The following is a 16048-nucleotide window of genomic DNA, read 5'->3' on the forward strand; positions in this document are numbered from 1 at the left end:
CCTCGCCCGAGACCTACTAGGCTTAGGAAGCTTGGTCTCCCTGCCGAGGTAAGGTTGAAAGTCCTGCCGAGCCTTACACTCGAACTCCACCCAAGTCCCCTCGCCTGACTCTTAGTAGGCTTTAAAAGCTTGGTGTCCCAGACGAGGTAAGGTCGAAAGTCCTACTGAGCCTTACACTCGAACTCCAGCCAAGTCCCCTTGCTTGACTCCTACAAGGCTTTGGAAACTTGGTCTCCCTGCCAAGGTAAGGTCGAACGTCCTGCTGAGCCTTAATCTCGAACTCCAAACCAGTCTCCTTGCCTGACTCTCCCACAAGGCTTAGGAAGCTTGGTCTCCTTGCCGAGGTAAGGTCGAACGTCCTGCTGAGCCTTACACTCGAACTCTGGCCAAGTCCCCTCGCCTGACTCCTACTAGGCTTAGGAAGCTTGGTCTCCCTGACGAGGTATGGTCGAACGTCCTGCTGAGCCTTACACTCGAACTCTGGCCAAGTCCCCTCGCCTGACTCCTTCTAGGCTTAGGAAGCTTGGACTCCCTGCCGAGGTAAGGTCGAACGTCCTGCAGAGCCTTACACTCGAACTCCTTCCATGTCCCCTCGCCTGAATCCTACTAGGCTTAGGAAGCTTGGTCTCTCTGCCGAGGTAAGGTCGAACGTCCTGCCGAGCCTTACACTCGAACTTCGGCCAAATCCCATCGCCTGAATCCTACTAGGCTTAGGAAGGTTGGACTCCCTGCCGAGGTAAGGTCGAACGTCCTGCCGAGCCTTACACTCGGACTCCTTCCATGTCCCCTCGCCCAAGACCTACTAGGCTTAGGAAGCTTGGTCTCCCTGCCGAGGTAAGGTTGAAAGTCCTGCCGAGCCTTACACTCGAACTCCACCCAAGTCCCTTCGCCTGACTCTTAGTAGGCTTTAAAAGCTTGGTGTCCCAGACGAGGTAAGGTCGAAAGTCCTACTGAGCCTTACACTGGAACTCCAGCCAAGTCCCCTCGCTTGACTCCTACAAGGCTTTGGAAACTTGGTCTCCCTGCCGAGGTAAGGCCGAAAGTCCTGCCGAGCCTTACACTCGAACTCCAAACCAGTCCCCTTGCCTGACTCTCCCACAAGGCTTAGGAAGCTTGGTCTCCCTGCCGAGGTAAGGTCAAACGTCCGGCTAAGCCCTACACTCGAACTCCTTCCATGTCCCTTCGCCCGAGACCTACTAGGCTTAGGAAGCTTGGTCTCCCTGCCGAGGTAAGGTCGAACATCCTGCCGAGCCTTACACTCGAACTCCAAACCAGTCCCCTTGCCTGACTCTCCCACAAGGCTTAGGAAGCTTGGTCTCCCTGCCGAGGTAAGGTCGAACGTCCTGCTAAGCCCTACACTCAAACTCCTTCCATGTCCCCTCGCCCGAGACCTACTAGGCTTAGGAAGCTTGGTCTCCCTGCCGAGGTAAGGTCGAATGTCCTGCCAGGACTTACACTCGAACTCTGTCCGAGTCCACTCGCCTGACTCCTACTAGGCTTAGGAAGCTTGGTCTCCCTGCCGAGGTAGAGTCGAACATCCTGCCGAGCCTTCCACTCAAACTTCGGCCAAGTCTGATCGCCTGACACCTACTAGGCTTAAGAAGCTTGGTCTCCCTGCCGAGGTAAGGACGAACGTCCTGCCGAGCCTTTCACTCGAACTCTGGCCAAGTACCCTCGCCAGACTCCTACTAGGCTTAGGAAGCTTGGTCTCCCTGCCAAAGCATAGTCAAACGTCCTGCCGAGCCTTACACTCGAACTCCGGCCAAGTCCGATCGCATGACACCTACTAGGCTTAGGAAGCTTGGTCTCCCTGCCGAGGTAAGGACTAACGTCCTGCCGAGCCTTACACTCGAACTCAGGGCAAGTCCCCTCGCCCGAGACCTACTAGGCTTAGGAAGCTTGGTCTCCCTGCCGAGGTAAGGTCGAACGTCCTGCCGAGCCTTACACTCGAACTTTGGCCAAATCCCATCGCCTGAATCCTACTAGGCTTAGGAAGCTTGGACTCCCAGCCGAGGTAAGGTCGAATGTCCTGCGGAGCCTTACACTCGAACTCCTTCCATGTCCCCTCGCCCGAGACCTACTAGGCTTAGGAAGCTTGGTCTCCCTGCCGAGGTAAGGTCGAAAGTCCTGCCGAGCTTTACACTCGAACTCCACCCAAGTCCCCTCGCCTGAATCTTACTAGGCTTTTAAACCTTGGTCTCCCTGACGAGGTAAGTTCGAACGTCCTGCTGAGCCTTACTCTAGAACTCCAAACCAGTCCCCTTGCCTGACTCTCCCAAGAGGCTTAGGAAGCTTGGTCTCCCTGCCGAGGTAAGGTCGAACGTCCTGCTAAGCCCTACACTCGAACTCCTTCCATGTCCCCTCGCCCGAGACCTACTAGGCTTAGGAAGCTTGGTCTCCCTGCCGAGGTATAGTCGAACGTCCTGCCGAGCCTTCCACTCAAACTCCGGCCAAGTCCGATCGCCTGACACCTACTAGGCTTAGGAAGCTTGGTCTCCCTGCCGAGGTAAGGACGAACGTCCTGCCGAGCCTTTCACTCGAACTCCGGCCAAGTACCCTCGCCAGACTCCTACTAGGCTTAGGAAGCTTGGTCTCCCTGCCGAGGTAAGGTCGAATGTCCTGCCGAGCCTTACACTCGAACTTCGGCCAAATCCCATCGCCTGAATCCTACTAGGCTTAGGAAGCTTGGACTCCCTGCCGAGGTAAGGTCGAACGTCCTGCAGAGCCTTAGACTCGAACTCCTTCCATGTCCCCTCGCCCGAAACCTACTAGGCTGAGGAAGCTTTGTCTCCCTGCCAAGGTAAGGTCGAAAGTCCTGCCGAGCCTTACACTCGAACTCCACCCAAGTCCCCTCGCCTGACTCTCAGTAGGCTTTAAAAGCTTGGTGTCCCAGACGAGGTAAGGTCGAAAGTCCTGCTGAGCCTTACACTCGAACTCCAGCCAAGTCCCCTTGCTTGACTCCTACAAGGCTTTCAAAACTTGGTCTCCCTGCCGAGGTAAGGTCGAACGTCCTGCTGAGCCTTACACTCGAACTCTGGCCAAGTCCCCTCGCCTGACTCCTTCTAGGCTTAGGAAGCTTGGACTCCCTGCCGAGGTAAGGTCGAACGTCCTGCAGAGCCTTACACTCGAACTCCTTCCATGTCCCCTCGCCTGAATCCTACTAGGCTTAGGAAGCTTGGTCTCCCTGCCGAGGCAAGGTCAAACCTCCTGCCAAGCCTTACATTCGAACTCCGGACAAATCCCATCGCCTGACTCCTACTAGGCTTAGGAAGCTTTGTCTCTTTTCCGAGGTAAGGTCGAAAGTCCTGCCGAGCCTTACACTCGAACTCCACCCAAGTCCCCTCGCCTGACTCTTACTCGGCTTTAAAAGCTTGGTCTCTCTGACGAGGTAAGGTCGAACGTCCTGCTGAGCCTTACACTCGAACTCCAAACCAGTCCCCGTGCCTGACTCTCCCACGAGCCTTAGGAAGCTTGGTCTCCCTGCCGAGGTAATGGCGAACGTCCTGCTAAGCCCTACTCTCGAACTCCTTCCATGTCCCCTCGCCCGAGACCTACTAGGCTTAGGAAGCTTGGTCTCCCTGCCGAGGTAAGGTCGAAAGTCCTGCCGAGCCTTACACTCGAACTCCGGCCAAGTCCTCTTGCTTGACTCCTACAAGGCTTAGGAAGCTTGGTCTCCCTGCCGAGGTAAGGTCGAACGTCCTGCTGAGCCTTACTCTTGAACTCCAAACCAGTCCCCTTGCCTGAATCTCCCACGGGGCTTAGGAAGCTTGGTCTCCCTGCCGAGGTAAGTTCGAATGCCCTGCCGAGACTTCCATTCAAACTCCGGCCAAGTCTGATCGTCAGACACCTACTAGGCTTAGGAAGCTTGGTCTCCCTGCCGAGGTAAGGTCGAATGTCCTGCCGAGACTTACACTCGAACTCTGTCCAAGTCCACTCGCCTGACTCCTACTAGGCTTAGGAAGCTTGGTCTCCCTGCCGAGGTAAGGACGAACGTCCTGCCGAGCCTTACACTCGAACTCAGGCCAAGTCCCCTCGCCCGAGACCTACTAAGCTTAGGAAGCTTGGTCTCCCTGCCGAGGTAAGGTCGAACGTCCTGCCGAGCCTTACACTCGAACTTTGGCCAAATCCCATTGCCTGAATCCTACTAGGCTTAGGAAGTTTGGACTCCCAGCCGAGGTAAGGTCGAACGTCCTGCCGAGCCTTACACTGAAACTCCTTCCATGTCCCCTCGCCCGAGACCTACTAGGCTTAGGAAGCTTGGTCTCCCTACTGAGGTAAGGACGAACGTCCTGCTGAGCCTTACACTCGAACTCCGGGCAAGTCCCATCGCCTGACTCTTCTATTAGGCTTAGGAAGCTTGGTCTCCCTGCCGAAGTAAGGTCGAACGTCCTGCCGAGCCTTACACTCGAACTCAGGCCGAGTCCCCTCGCCCGAGACCTACTAGGCTTAGGAAGCATGGTCTCCCTGCCGAGGTAAGGTCAAACATCCTGCCGAGCCTTACACTCGAACTCCGGCCAAATCCCATCGCCTGAATCCTACTAGGCTTAGGAAGCTTGGACTCCCTGCCGAGGTATAGTCGAACATCCTGCAAAGCCTTACACTCGAACTCCTTCCATGTCCCCTCGCCCGAGACCTACTTGGCTTAGGAACCTAGGTCTCCCTGCCGAGGTAAGGTCGAACGTCCTGCCGAGCCTTACACTCGAACTTCGGCCAAATCCCATCGCCTGAATCCTACTAGGCTTAGGAAGGTTGGACTCCCTGCCGAGGTAAGGTCGAAAGTCCTGCCGAGCCTTACACTCGGACTCCTTCCATGTCCCCTCGCCCGAGACCTACTAGGCTTAGGAAGCTTGGTCTCCCTGCCGAGGTAAGGTTGAAAGTCCTGCCGAGCCTTACACTCGAACTCCACCCAAGTCCCCTCGCCTGACTCTTAGTAGGCTTTAAAAGCTTGGTGTCCCAGACGAGGTAAGGTCGAAAGTCCTACTGAGCCTTACACTCGAACTCCAGCCAAGTCCCCTTGCTTGACTCCTACAAGGCTTTGGAAACTTGGTCTCCCTGCCAAGGTAAGGTCGAACGTCCTGCTGAGCCTTAATCTCGAACTCCAAACCAGTCTCCTTGCCTGACTCTCCCACAAGGCTTAGGAAGCTTGGTCTCCTTGCCGAGGTAAGGTCGAACGTCCTGCTGAGCCTTACACTCGAACTCTGGCCAAGTCCCCTCGCCTGACTCCTACTAGGCTTAGGAAGCTTGGTCTCCCTGCCGAGGTATGGTCGAACGTCCTGCTGAGCCTTACACTCGAACTCTGGCCAAGTCCCCTCGCCTGACTCCTTCTAGGCTTAGGAAGCTTGGACTCCCTGCCGAGGTAAGGTCGAACGTCCTGCAGAGCCTTACACTCGAACTCCTTCCATGTCCCCTCGCCTGAATCCTACTAGGCTTAGGAAGCTTGGTCTCCCTGCCGAGGCAAGGTCAAACCTCCTGCCAAGCCTTACACTCGAACTCCGGACAAATCCCATCGCCTGACTCCTTCTAGGCTTAGGAAGCTTTGTCTCTTTTCCGAGGTAAGCTCGAAAGTCCTGCCGAGACTTACACTCGAACTCCACCCAAGTCCCCTCGCCTGACTCTTACTCGGCTTTAAAAGCTTGGTCTCTCTGACGAGGTAAGGTCGAACGTCCTGCTGAGCCTTACACTCGAACTCCAAACAAGTCCCCGTGCCTGACTCCCCCACGAGCCTTAGGAAGCTTGGTCTCCCTGCCGAGGTAATGGCGAACGTCCTGCTAAGCCCTACTCTCTAACTCCTTCCATGTCCCCTCGCCCGAGACCTACTAGGCTTAGGAAGCTTGGTCTCCCTGCCGAGGTAAGGTCGAAAGTCCTGCCGAGCCTTACACTCGAACTCCGGCCAAGTCCCCTTGCTTGACTCCTACAAGGCTTAGGAAGCTTGGTCTCCCTGCCGAGGTGAGGTCGAACGTCCTGCTGAGCCTTACTCTCGAACTCCAAACCAGTCCCCTTGCCTGAATCTCCCACGAGGCTTAGGAAGCTTGGTCTCCCTGCCGAGGTAAGGTCGAACGTCGTGCTAAGCCCTACACTCGAACTCCTCCCATGTCTCCCCGCCCGAGACCTACTAGGCTTAGGAAGCTTGGTCTCCCTGCCGAGGTAAGGTCGAATGTCCTGCCGAGACTTACACTCGAACTCTGTCCAAGTCCACTCGCCTGACTCCTACTAGGCTTAGGAAGCTTGGTCTCCCTGCCGAGGTAAGGACGAACGTCCTGCCGAGCCTTACACTCGAACTCAGGCCAAGTCCCCTCGCCCGAGACCTACTAAGCTTAGGAAGCTTGGTCTCCCTGCCGAGGTAAGGTCGAACGTCCTGCCGAGCCTTACACTCGAACTTTGGCCAAATCCCATCGCCTGAATCCTACTAGGCTTAGGAAGTTTGGACTCCCAGCCGAGGTAAGGTCGAACGTCCTGCGGAGCCTTACACTCGAACTCCTTCCATGTCCCCTCGCCCGAGACCTACTAGGCTTAGGAAGCTTGGTCTCCCTGCCGAGGTAAGGTCGAAAGTCCTGCCGAGCCTTACACTCGAACTCCACCCAAGTCCCCTCGCCTGAATCTTACTAGGGGTTTAAAGCTTGGTCTCCCTGACGAGGTAAGTTCGAACGTCCTGCTGAGCCTTACTCTCGAACTCCAAACCAGTCCCCTTGCCTGACTCTCCCACGAGGCTTAGGAAGCTTGGTCTCCCTGCCGAGGTAAGGTCGAACGTCCTGCTAAGCCCTACACTCGAACTCCTTCCATGTCCCCTCACCCGAGACCTACTAGGCTTAGGAAGCTTGGTCTCCCTGCCGAGGTAAGGTCGAAAGTCCTGCCGAGCCTTACACTTGAACTCCACCCAAGTCCCCTCGCCTGATTCTTAGTAGGCTTTAAAAGCTTGGTGTCCCAGACGAGGTAAGGTCGAAAGTCCTGCTGAGCCTTACACACAAACTCCAGCCAAGTCCCCTTGCTTGACTCCTACAAGGCTTTGGAAACTTGGTCTCCCTGCCGAGGTAAGGTCGAACGTCCTGCTGAGCCTTAATCTCGAACTCCAAACCAGTCCCCTTGCCTGACTCTCCCACGAGGCTTAGGAAGCTTGGTCTCCTTGCCGAGGTAAGGTCGAACGTCCTGCTGAGCCTTACACTCGAACTCTGGCCAAGTCCCCTCGCCTGACTCCTTCTAGGCTTAGGAAGCTTGGACTCCCTTCCGAGGTAAGGTCGAAAGTCCTGCCGAGCCTTACACTCGAACTCCACCCAAGTCCCCTCGCCTGACTCTTACTCGGCTTTAAAAGCTTGGTCTCTCTGACGAGGTAAGGTCGAACGTCCTGCTGAGCCTTACACTCGAACTCCAAACCAGTCCCCTTGCCTGACTCTCCCACGAGCCTTAGGAAGCTTGGTCGCCCTGCCGTGGTAAGGTCGAACGTCCTGCTAAGCCCTACTCTCGAACTCCTTCCATGTCCCCTCGCCCGAGACCTACTAGGCTTAGGAAGCATTGTCTCCCTGCCGAGGTAAGGTCAAACATCCTGCCGAGCCTTACACTCGAACTTCGGCCAAATCCCATCTCCTGAATCCTACTAGGCTTAGGAATCTTGGTCTCCCTGCCGAAGCATAGTCAAATGTCCTGCCGAGCCTTTCACTCGAACTCTGGCCAAGTACCCTCGCTAGACTCCTACTAGGCTTAGGAAACTTGGTCTCCCTGCCGAAGCATAGTCAAACGTCCTGCCGAGCCTTACACACGAACTCCAGCAAAGTCCGATCGCCTGACACCTACTAGGCTTAGGAAGCTTGGTCTCCCTGCCGAGGTAAGGACGAACGTCCTGCCGAGCCTTACACTCAAACTCCTTCCATGTCCCCTCGCCCGAGACCTACTAGGCTTAGGAAGCTTGGTCTCCCTACTGAGGTAAGGACGAACGTCCTGCTGAGCCTTACACTCGAACTCCGGGCAAGTCCCATCGCCTGACTCTTCTACTAGGCTTAGGAAGCTTGGTCTCCCTGCCGAAGTAAGGACGAACGTCCTGCCGAGCCTTACACTCGAACTCAGGCCGAGTCCCCTCGCCCGAGACCTACTAGGCTTAGGAAGCATGGTCTCCCTGCCGAGGTAAGGTCAAACATCCTGCCGAGCCTTACACTCGAACTCCGGACAAATCCCATCGCCTGAATCCTACTAGGCTTAGGAAGCTTGGACTCCCTGCCGAGGTATAGTCGAACGTCCTGCAAAGCCTTACACTCGAACTCCTTCCATGTCCCCTCGCCCGAGACCTACTTGGCTTAGGAACCTAGGTCTCCCTGCCGAGGTAAGGTCGAACGTCCTGCCGAGCCTTACACTCGAACTTCGGCCAAATCCCATCGCCTGAATGCTACTAGGCTTAGGAAGGTTGGACTCCCTGCCGAGGTAAGGTCGAACGTCCTGCCGAGCCTTACACTCGGACTCCTTCCATGTCCCCTCGCCCGAGACCTACTAGGCTTAGGAAGCTTGGTCTCCCTGCCGAGGTAAGGTTGAAAGTCCTGCCGAGCCTTACACTCGAACTCCACCCAAGTCCCCTCGCCTGACTCTTAGTAGGCTTTAAAAGCTTGGTGTCCCAGACGAGGTAAGGTTCAAAGTCCTACTGAGCCTTACACTCGAACTCCAACCAAGTCCCCTTGCTTGACTCCTTCTAGGCTTAGGAAGCTTGGTCTCCCTGCCGAGGTAAGGTCAAACGTCCTGCCGAGCCTTACACTCGAACTCCAAACCAGTCCCCTTGCCTGACTCTCCCACAAGGCTTAGGAAGCTTGGTCTCCCTGCCGAGGTAAGGTCGAACGTCCTGCCGAGCCTTACACTCGAACTCCGGCCAAGTCCCCTTGCTTGACTCCTACAAGGCTTAGGAAGCCTGTTCTCCCTGCCGAGGTAAGGTCGAACGTCCTGCTGAGCCTTACTCTCGAACTCCAAACCAGTCCCCTTGCCTGACTCTCCCACGAGGCTTAGGAAGCTTGGTCTCCCTGCCGAGGTAAGGTCGAACGTCCTGCTAAGCCCTACACTCGAGCTCCTTCCATGTCCCCCCGCCCGAGACCTACTAGGCTTAGGAAGCTTGGTCTCCCTGCCGAGGTAAGGTCGAATGTCCTGCCAGGACTTACACTCGAACTCTGTCCGAGTCCACTCGCCTGACTCCTACTAGGCTTAGGAAATTTGGTCTCCCTGCCGAAGCATAGTCAAACGTCCTGCCGAGCCTTACACACGAACTCCAGCAAAGTCCGATCGCCTGACACCTACTAGGCTTAGGAAGCTTGGTCTCCCTACCGAGGTAAGGACGAACGTCCTGCCGAGCCTTACACTCAAACTCCTTCCATGTCCCCTCGCCCGAGACCTACTAGGCTTAGGAAGCTTGGTCTCCCTACTGAGGTAAGGACGAACGTCCTGCTGAGCCTTACACTCGAACTCCGGGCAAGTCCCATCGCCTGACTCTTCTACTAGGCTTAGGAAGCTTGGTCTCCCTGCCGAAGTAAGGACGAACGTCCTGCCGAGCCTTACACTCGAACTCAGGCCAAGTCCCCTCGCCGGAGACCTACTAGGCTTAGGAAGCATGGTCTCCCTGCCGAGGTAAGGTCAAACATCCTGCCGAGCCTTACACTCGAACTCCGGCCAAATCCCATCGCCTGAATCCTACTAGGCTTAGGAAGCTTGGACTCCCTGCCGAGGTATAGTCGAACGTCCTGCAAAGCCTTACACTCGAACTCCTTCCATGTCCCCTCGCCCGAGACCTACTTGGCTTAGGAACCTAGGTCTCTCTGCCGAGGTAAGGTCGAACGTCCTGCCGAGCCTTACACTCGAACTTCGGCCAAATCCCATCGCCTGAATCCTACTAGGCTTAGGAAGGTTGGACTCCCTGCCGAGGTAAGGTCGAACGTCCTGCCGAGCCTTACACTCGGACTCCTTCCATGTCCCCTCGCCCGAGACCTACTAGGCTTAGGAAGCTTGGTCTCCCTGCCGAGGTAAGGTTGAAAGTCCTGCCGAGCCTTACACTCGAACTCCACCCAAGTCCCCTCGCCTGACTCTTAGTAGGCTTTAAAAGCTTGGTGTCCCAGACGAGGTAAGGTCGAAAGTCCTGCCGAGCCTTACACTGGAACTCCAGCCAAGTCCCCTCGCTTGACTCCTACAAGGCTTTGGAAACTTGGTCTTCCTGCCGAGGTAAGGTCGAACGTCCTGCCGAGCCTTACACTCGAACTCCAAACCAGTCCCCTTGCCTGACTCTCCCACAAGGCTTAGGAAGCTTGGTCTCCCTGCCGAGGTAAGGTCAAACGTCCGGCTAAGCCCTACACTCGAACTCCTTCCATGTCCCTTCGCCCGAGACCTACTAGGCTTAGGAAGCTTGGTCTCCCTGCCGAGGTAAGGTCGAACGTCCTGCCGAGCCTTACACTCGAACTCCAAACCAGTCCCCTTGCCTGACTCTCCCACAAGGCTTAGGAAGCTTGGTCTCCCTGCCGAGGTAAGGTCGAACGTCCTGCTAAGCCCTACACTCGAACTCCTTCCATGTCCCCTCGCCCGAGACCTACTAGGCTTAGGAAGCTTGGTCTCCCTGCCGAGGTAAGATGGAAAGTCCTGCCGAGCCTTACACTCGAACTTCGGCCAAGTCCCCTTGCTTGACTCCTACAAGGCTTAGGAAGCCTGTTCTCCCTGCCGAGGTAAGGTCGAACGTCCTGCTGAGCCTTACTCTCGAACTCCAAACCAGTCCCCTTGCCTGACTCTCCCACGAGGCTTAGGAAGCTTGGTCTCCCTGCCGAGGTAAGGTCGAACGTCCTGCTAAGCCCTACACTCGAACTCCTTCCATGTCCCCCCGCCCGAGACCTACTAGGCTTAGGAAGCTTGGTCTCCCATCCGAGGTAAGGTCGAATGTCCTGCCAGGACTTACACTCGAACTCTGTCCGAGTCCACTCGCCTGACTCCTACTAGGCTTAGGAAGCTTGGTCTCCCTGCCGAGGTAGAGTCGAACATCCTGCCGAGCCTTCCACTCAAACTTCGGCCAAGTCTGATCGCCTGACACCTACTAGGCTTAAGAAGCTTGGTCTCCCTGCCGAGGTAAGGACGAACGTCCTGCCGAGCCTTTCACTCGAACTCTGGCCAAGTACCCTCGCCAGACCCCTACTAGGCTTAGGAAGCTTGGTCTCCCTGCCAAAGCATAGTCAAGCGTCCTGCCGAGCCTTACACTCGAACTCCGGCCAAGTCCGATCGCATGACACCTACTAGGCTTAGGAAGCTTGGTCTCCCTGCCGAGGTAAGGACTAACGTCCTGCCGAGCCTTACACTCGAACTCAGGCCAAGTCCCCTCGCCCGAGACCTACTAGGCTTAGGAAGCTTGGTCTCCCTGCCCAGGTAAGGTCGAACGTCCTGCCGAGCCTTACACTCGAACTTTGGCCAAATCCCATCGCCTGAATCCTACTAGGCTTAGGAAGCTTGGACTCCCAGCCGAGGTAAGGTCGAAAGTCCTGCCGAGCCTTACACTCGAACTCCACCCAAGTCCCCTCGCCTGAATCTTACTAGGGGTTTAAAGCTTGGTCTCCCTGACGAGGTAAGTTCGAACGTCCTGCTGAGCCTTACTCTCGAACTCCAAACCAGTCCCCTTGCCTGACTCTCCCACGAGGCTTAGGAAGCTTGGTCTCCCTGCCGAGGTAAGGTCGAACGTCCTGCTAAGCCCTACACTCGAACTCCTTCCATGTCCCCTCACCCGAGACCTACTAGGCTTAGGAAGCTTGGTCTCCCTGCCGAGGTAAGGTTGAAAGTCCTGCCGAGCCTTACACTCGAACTCCACCCAAGTCCCCTCGCCTGACTCTTAGTAGGCTTTAAAAGCTTGGTGTCCCAGACGAGGTAAGGTCGAAAGTCCTGCCGAGCCTTACACTGGAACTCCAGCCAAGTCCCCTCGCTTGACTCCTACAAGGCTTTGGAAACTTGGTCTTCCTGCCGAGGTAAGGTCGAACGTCCTGCCGAGCCTTACACTCGAACTCCAAACCAGTCCCCTTGCCTGACTCTCCCACAAGGCTTAGGAAGCTTGGTCTCCCTGCCGAGGTAAGGTCAAACGTCCGGCTAAGCCCTACACTCGAACTCCTTCCATGTCCCTTCGCCCGAGACCTACTAGGCTTAGGAAGCTTGGTCTCCCTGCCGAGGTAAGGTCGAACGTCCTGCCGAGCCTTACACTCGAACTCCAAACCAGTCCCCTTGCCTGACTCTCCCACAAGGCTTAGGAAGCTTGGTCTCCCTGCCGAGGTAAGGTCGAACGTCCTGCTAAGCCCTACACTCGAACTCCTTCCATGTCCCCTCGCCCGAGACCTACTAGGCTTAGGAAGCTTGGTCTCCCTGCCGAGGTAAGATGGAAAGTCCTGCCGAGCCTTACACTCGAACTTCGGCCAAGTCCCCTTGCTTGACTCCTACAAGGCTTAGGAAGCCTGTTCTCCCTGCCGAGGTAAGGTCGAACGTCCTGCTGAGCCTTACTCTCGAACTCCAAACCAGTCCCCTTGCCTGACTCTCCCACGAGGCTTAGGAAGCTTGGTCTCCCTGTCGAGGTAAGGTCGAACGTCCTGCTAAGCCCTACACTCGAACTCCTTCCATGTCCCCCCGCCCGAGACCTACTAGGCTTCGGAAGCTTGGTCTCCCTTCCGAGGTAAGGTCGAATGTCCTGCCAGGACTTACACTCGAACTCTGTCCGAGTCCACTCGCCTGACTCCTACTAGGCTTAGGAAGCTTGGTCTCCCTGCCGAGGTAGAGTCGAACATCCTGCCGAGCCTTCCACTCAAACTTCGGCCAAGTCTGATCGCCTGACACCTACTAGGCTTAAGAAGCTTGGTCTCCCTGCCGAGGTAAGGACGAACGTCCTGCCGAGCCTTTCACTCGAACTCTGGCCAAGTACCCTCGCCAGACTCCTACTAGGCTTAGGAAGCTTGGTCTCCCTGCCAAAGCATAGTCAAGCGTCCTGCCGAGCCTTACACTCGAACTCCGGCCAAGTCCGATCGCATGACACCTACTAGGCTTAGGAAGCTTGGTCTCCCTGCCGAGGTAAGGACTAACGTCCTGCCGAGCCTTACACTCGAACTCAGGCCAAGTCCCCTCGCCCGAGACCTACTAGGCTTAGGAAGCTTGGTCTCCCTGCCGAGGTAAGGTCGAACGTCCTGCCGAGCCTTACACTCGAACTTTGGCCAAATCCCATCGCCTGAATCCTACTAGGCTTAGGAAGCTTGGACTCCCAGCCGAGGTAAGGTCGAAAGTCCTGCCGAGCCTTACACTCGAACTCCACCCAAGTCCCCTCGCCTGAATCTTACTAGGGGTTTAAAGCTTGGTCTCCCTGACGAGGTAAGTTCGAACGTCCTGCTGAGCCTTACTCTCGAACTCCAAACCAGTCCCCTTGCCTGACTCTCCCACGAGGCTTAGGAAGCTTGGTCTCCCTGCCGAGGTAAGGTCGAACGTCCTGCTAAGCCCTACACTCGAACTCCTTCCATGTCCCCTCACCCGAGACCTACTAGGCTTAGGAAGCTTGGTCTCCCTGCCGAGGTAAGGTCGAAAGTCCTGCCGAGCCTTACACTCGAACTCCACCCAAGTCCCCTCGCCTGATTCTTAGTAGGCTTTAAAAGCTTGGTGTCCCAGACGAGGTAAGGTCGAAAGTCCTGCTGAGCCTTACACACAAACTCCAGCCAAGTACCCTTGCTTGACTCCTACAAGGCTTTGGAAACTTGGTCTCCCTGCTGAGGTAAGGTCGAACGTCCTGCTGAGCCTTAATCTCGAACTCCAAACCAGTCCCCTTGCCTGACTCTCCCACGAGGCTTAGGAAGCTTGGTCTCCTTGCCGAGGTAAGGTCGAACGTCCTGCTGAGCCTTACACTCGAACTCTGGCCAAGTCCCCTCGCCTGACACCTACTAGGCTTAGGAAGCTTGGACTCCCTTCCGAGGTAAGGTCGAAAGTCCTGCCGAGCCTTACACTCGAACTCCACCCAAGTCCCCTCGCCTGACTCTTACTCGGCTTTAAAAGCTTGGTCTCTCTGACGAGGTAAGGTCGAACGTCCTGCTGAGCCTTACACTCGAACTCCAAACCAGTCCCCTTGCCTGACTCTCCCACGAGCCTTAGGAAGCTTGGTCGCCCTGCCGTGGTAAGGTCGAATGTCCTGCTAAGCCCTACTCTCGAACTCCTTCCATGTCCCCTCGCCCGAGACCTACTAGGCTTAGGAAGCATTGTCTCCCTGCCGAGGTAAGGTCAAACATCCTGCCGAGCCTTACACTCGAACTCCGGCCAAATCCCATCGCCTGAATCCCACTAGGCTTAGGAAGCTTGGACTCCCTGCCGAGGTATAGTCGAACGTCCTGCAAAGCCTTACACTCGAACTCCTTCCATGGCCCCCCGCCCGAGACCTACTTGGCTTAGGAACCTAGGTCTCCCTGCCGAGGTAAGGTCGAACGTCCTGCCGAGCCTTACACTCGAACTTCGGCCAAATCCCATCTCCTGAATCCTACTAGGCTTAGGAATCTTGGTCTCCCTGCCGAAGCATAGTCAAATGTCCTGCCGAGCCTTTCACTCGAACTCTGGCCAAGTACCCTCGCTAGACTCCTACTAGGCTTAGGAAACTTGGTCTCCCTGACGACGCATAGTCAAACGTCCTGCCGAGCCTTACACACGAACTCCAGCAAAGTCCGATCGCCTGACACCTACTAGGCTTAGGAAGCTTGGTCTCCCTGCCGAGGTAAGGACGAACGTCCTGCCGAGCCTTACACTCAAATTCCTTCCATGTCCCCTCGCCCGAGACCTACTAGGCTTAGGAAGCTTGGTCTCCCTACTGAGGTAAGGACGAACGTCCTGCTGAGCCTTACACTCGAACTCCGGGCAAGTCCCATCGCCTGACTCTTCTACTAGGCTTAGGAAGCTTGGTCTCCCTGCCGAAGTAAGGACGAACATCCTGCCGAGCCTTAAACTCGAACTCAGGCCGAGTCCCCTCGCCCGAGACCTACTAGGCTTAGGAAGCATGGTCTCCCTGCCGAGGTATAGTCGAACGTCCTGCAAAGCCTTACACTCGAACTCCTTCCATGTCCCCTCGCCCGAGACCTACTTGGCTTAGGAACCTAGGTCTCCCTGCCGAGGTAAGGTCGAACGTCCTGCCGAGCCTTACACTCGAACTTCGGCCAAATCCCATCGCCTGAATCCTACTAGGCTTAGGAAGGTTGGACTCCCTGCCGAGGTAAGGTCGAACGTCCTGCCGAGCCTTACACTCGGACTCCTTCCATGTCCCCTCGCCCGAGACCTACTAGGCTTAGGAAGCTTGGTCTCCCTGCCGAGGTAAGGTTGAAAGTCCTGCCGAGCCTTACACTCGAACTCCACCCAAGTCCCCTCGCCTGACTCTTAGTAGGCTTTAAAAGCTTGGTGTCCCAGACGAGGTAAGGTTCAAAGTCCTACTGAGCCTTACACTCGAACTCCAGCCAAGTCCCCTTGCTTGACTCCTACAAGGCTTTGGAAACTTGGTCTCCCTGCCGAGGTAAGGTCGAACGTCCTGCTGAGCCTTAATCTCGAACTCCAAACCAGTCTCCTTGCCTGACTCTCCCACGAGACTTGTGAAGCTTGGTCTCCTTGCCGAGGTAAGGTCGAACGTCCTGCTGAGCCTTACACTCGAACTCTGGCCAAGTCCCCTCGCCTGACTCCTTCTAGGCTTAGGAAGCTTGGTCTCCCTGCCGAGGTAAGGTCAAACATCCTGCCGAGCCTTACACTCGAACTCCGGACAAATCCCATCGCCTGAATCCCACTAGGCTTAGGAAGCTTGGACTCCCTGCCGAGGTATAGTCGAACGTCCTGCAAAGCCTTACACTCGAACTCCTTCCATGGCCCCCCGCCCGAGACCTACTTGGCTTAGGAACCTAGGTCTCCCTGCCGAGGTAAGGTCGAACGTCCTGCCGAGCCTTACACTCGAACTTCGGCCAAATCCCATCTCCTGAATCCTACTAGGCTTAGGAATCTTGGTCTCCCTGCCGAAGCATAGTCAAATGTCCTGCCGAGCCTTTCACTCGAACTCTGGCCAAGTACCCTCGCTAGACTCCTA

Source organism: Lonchura striata, chromosome W, assembly GCF_050655825.1.
Source record: "Lonchura striata isolate lonStrDom1 chromosome W, ASM5065582v1, whole genome shotgun sequence".
NCBI lineage: Eukaryota > Metazoa > Chordata > Aves > Passeriformes > Estrildidae > Lonchura > Lonchura striata.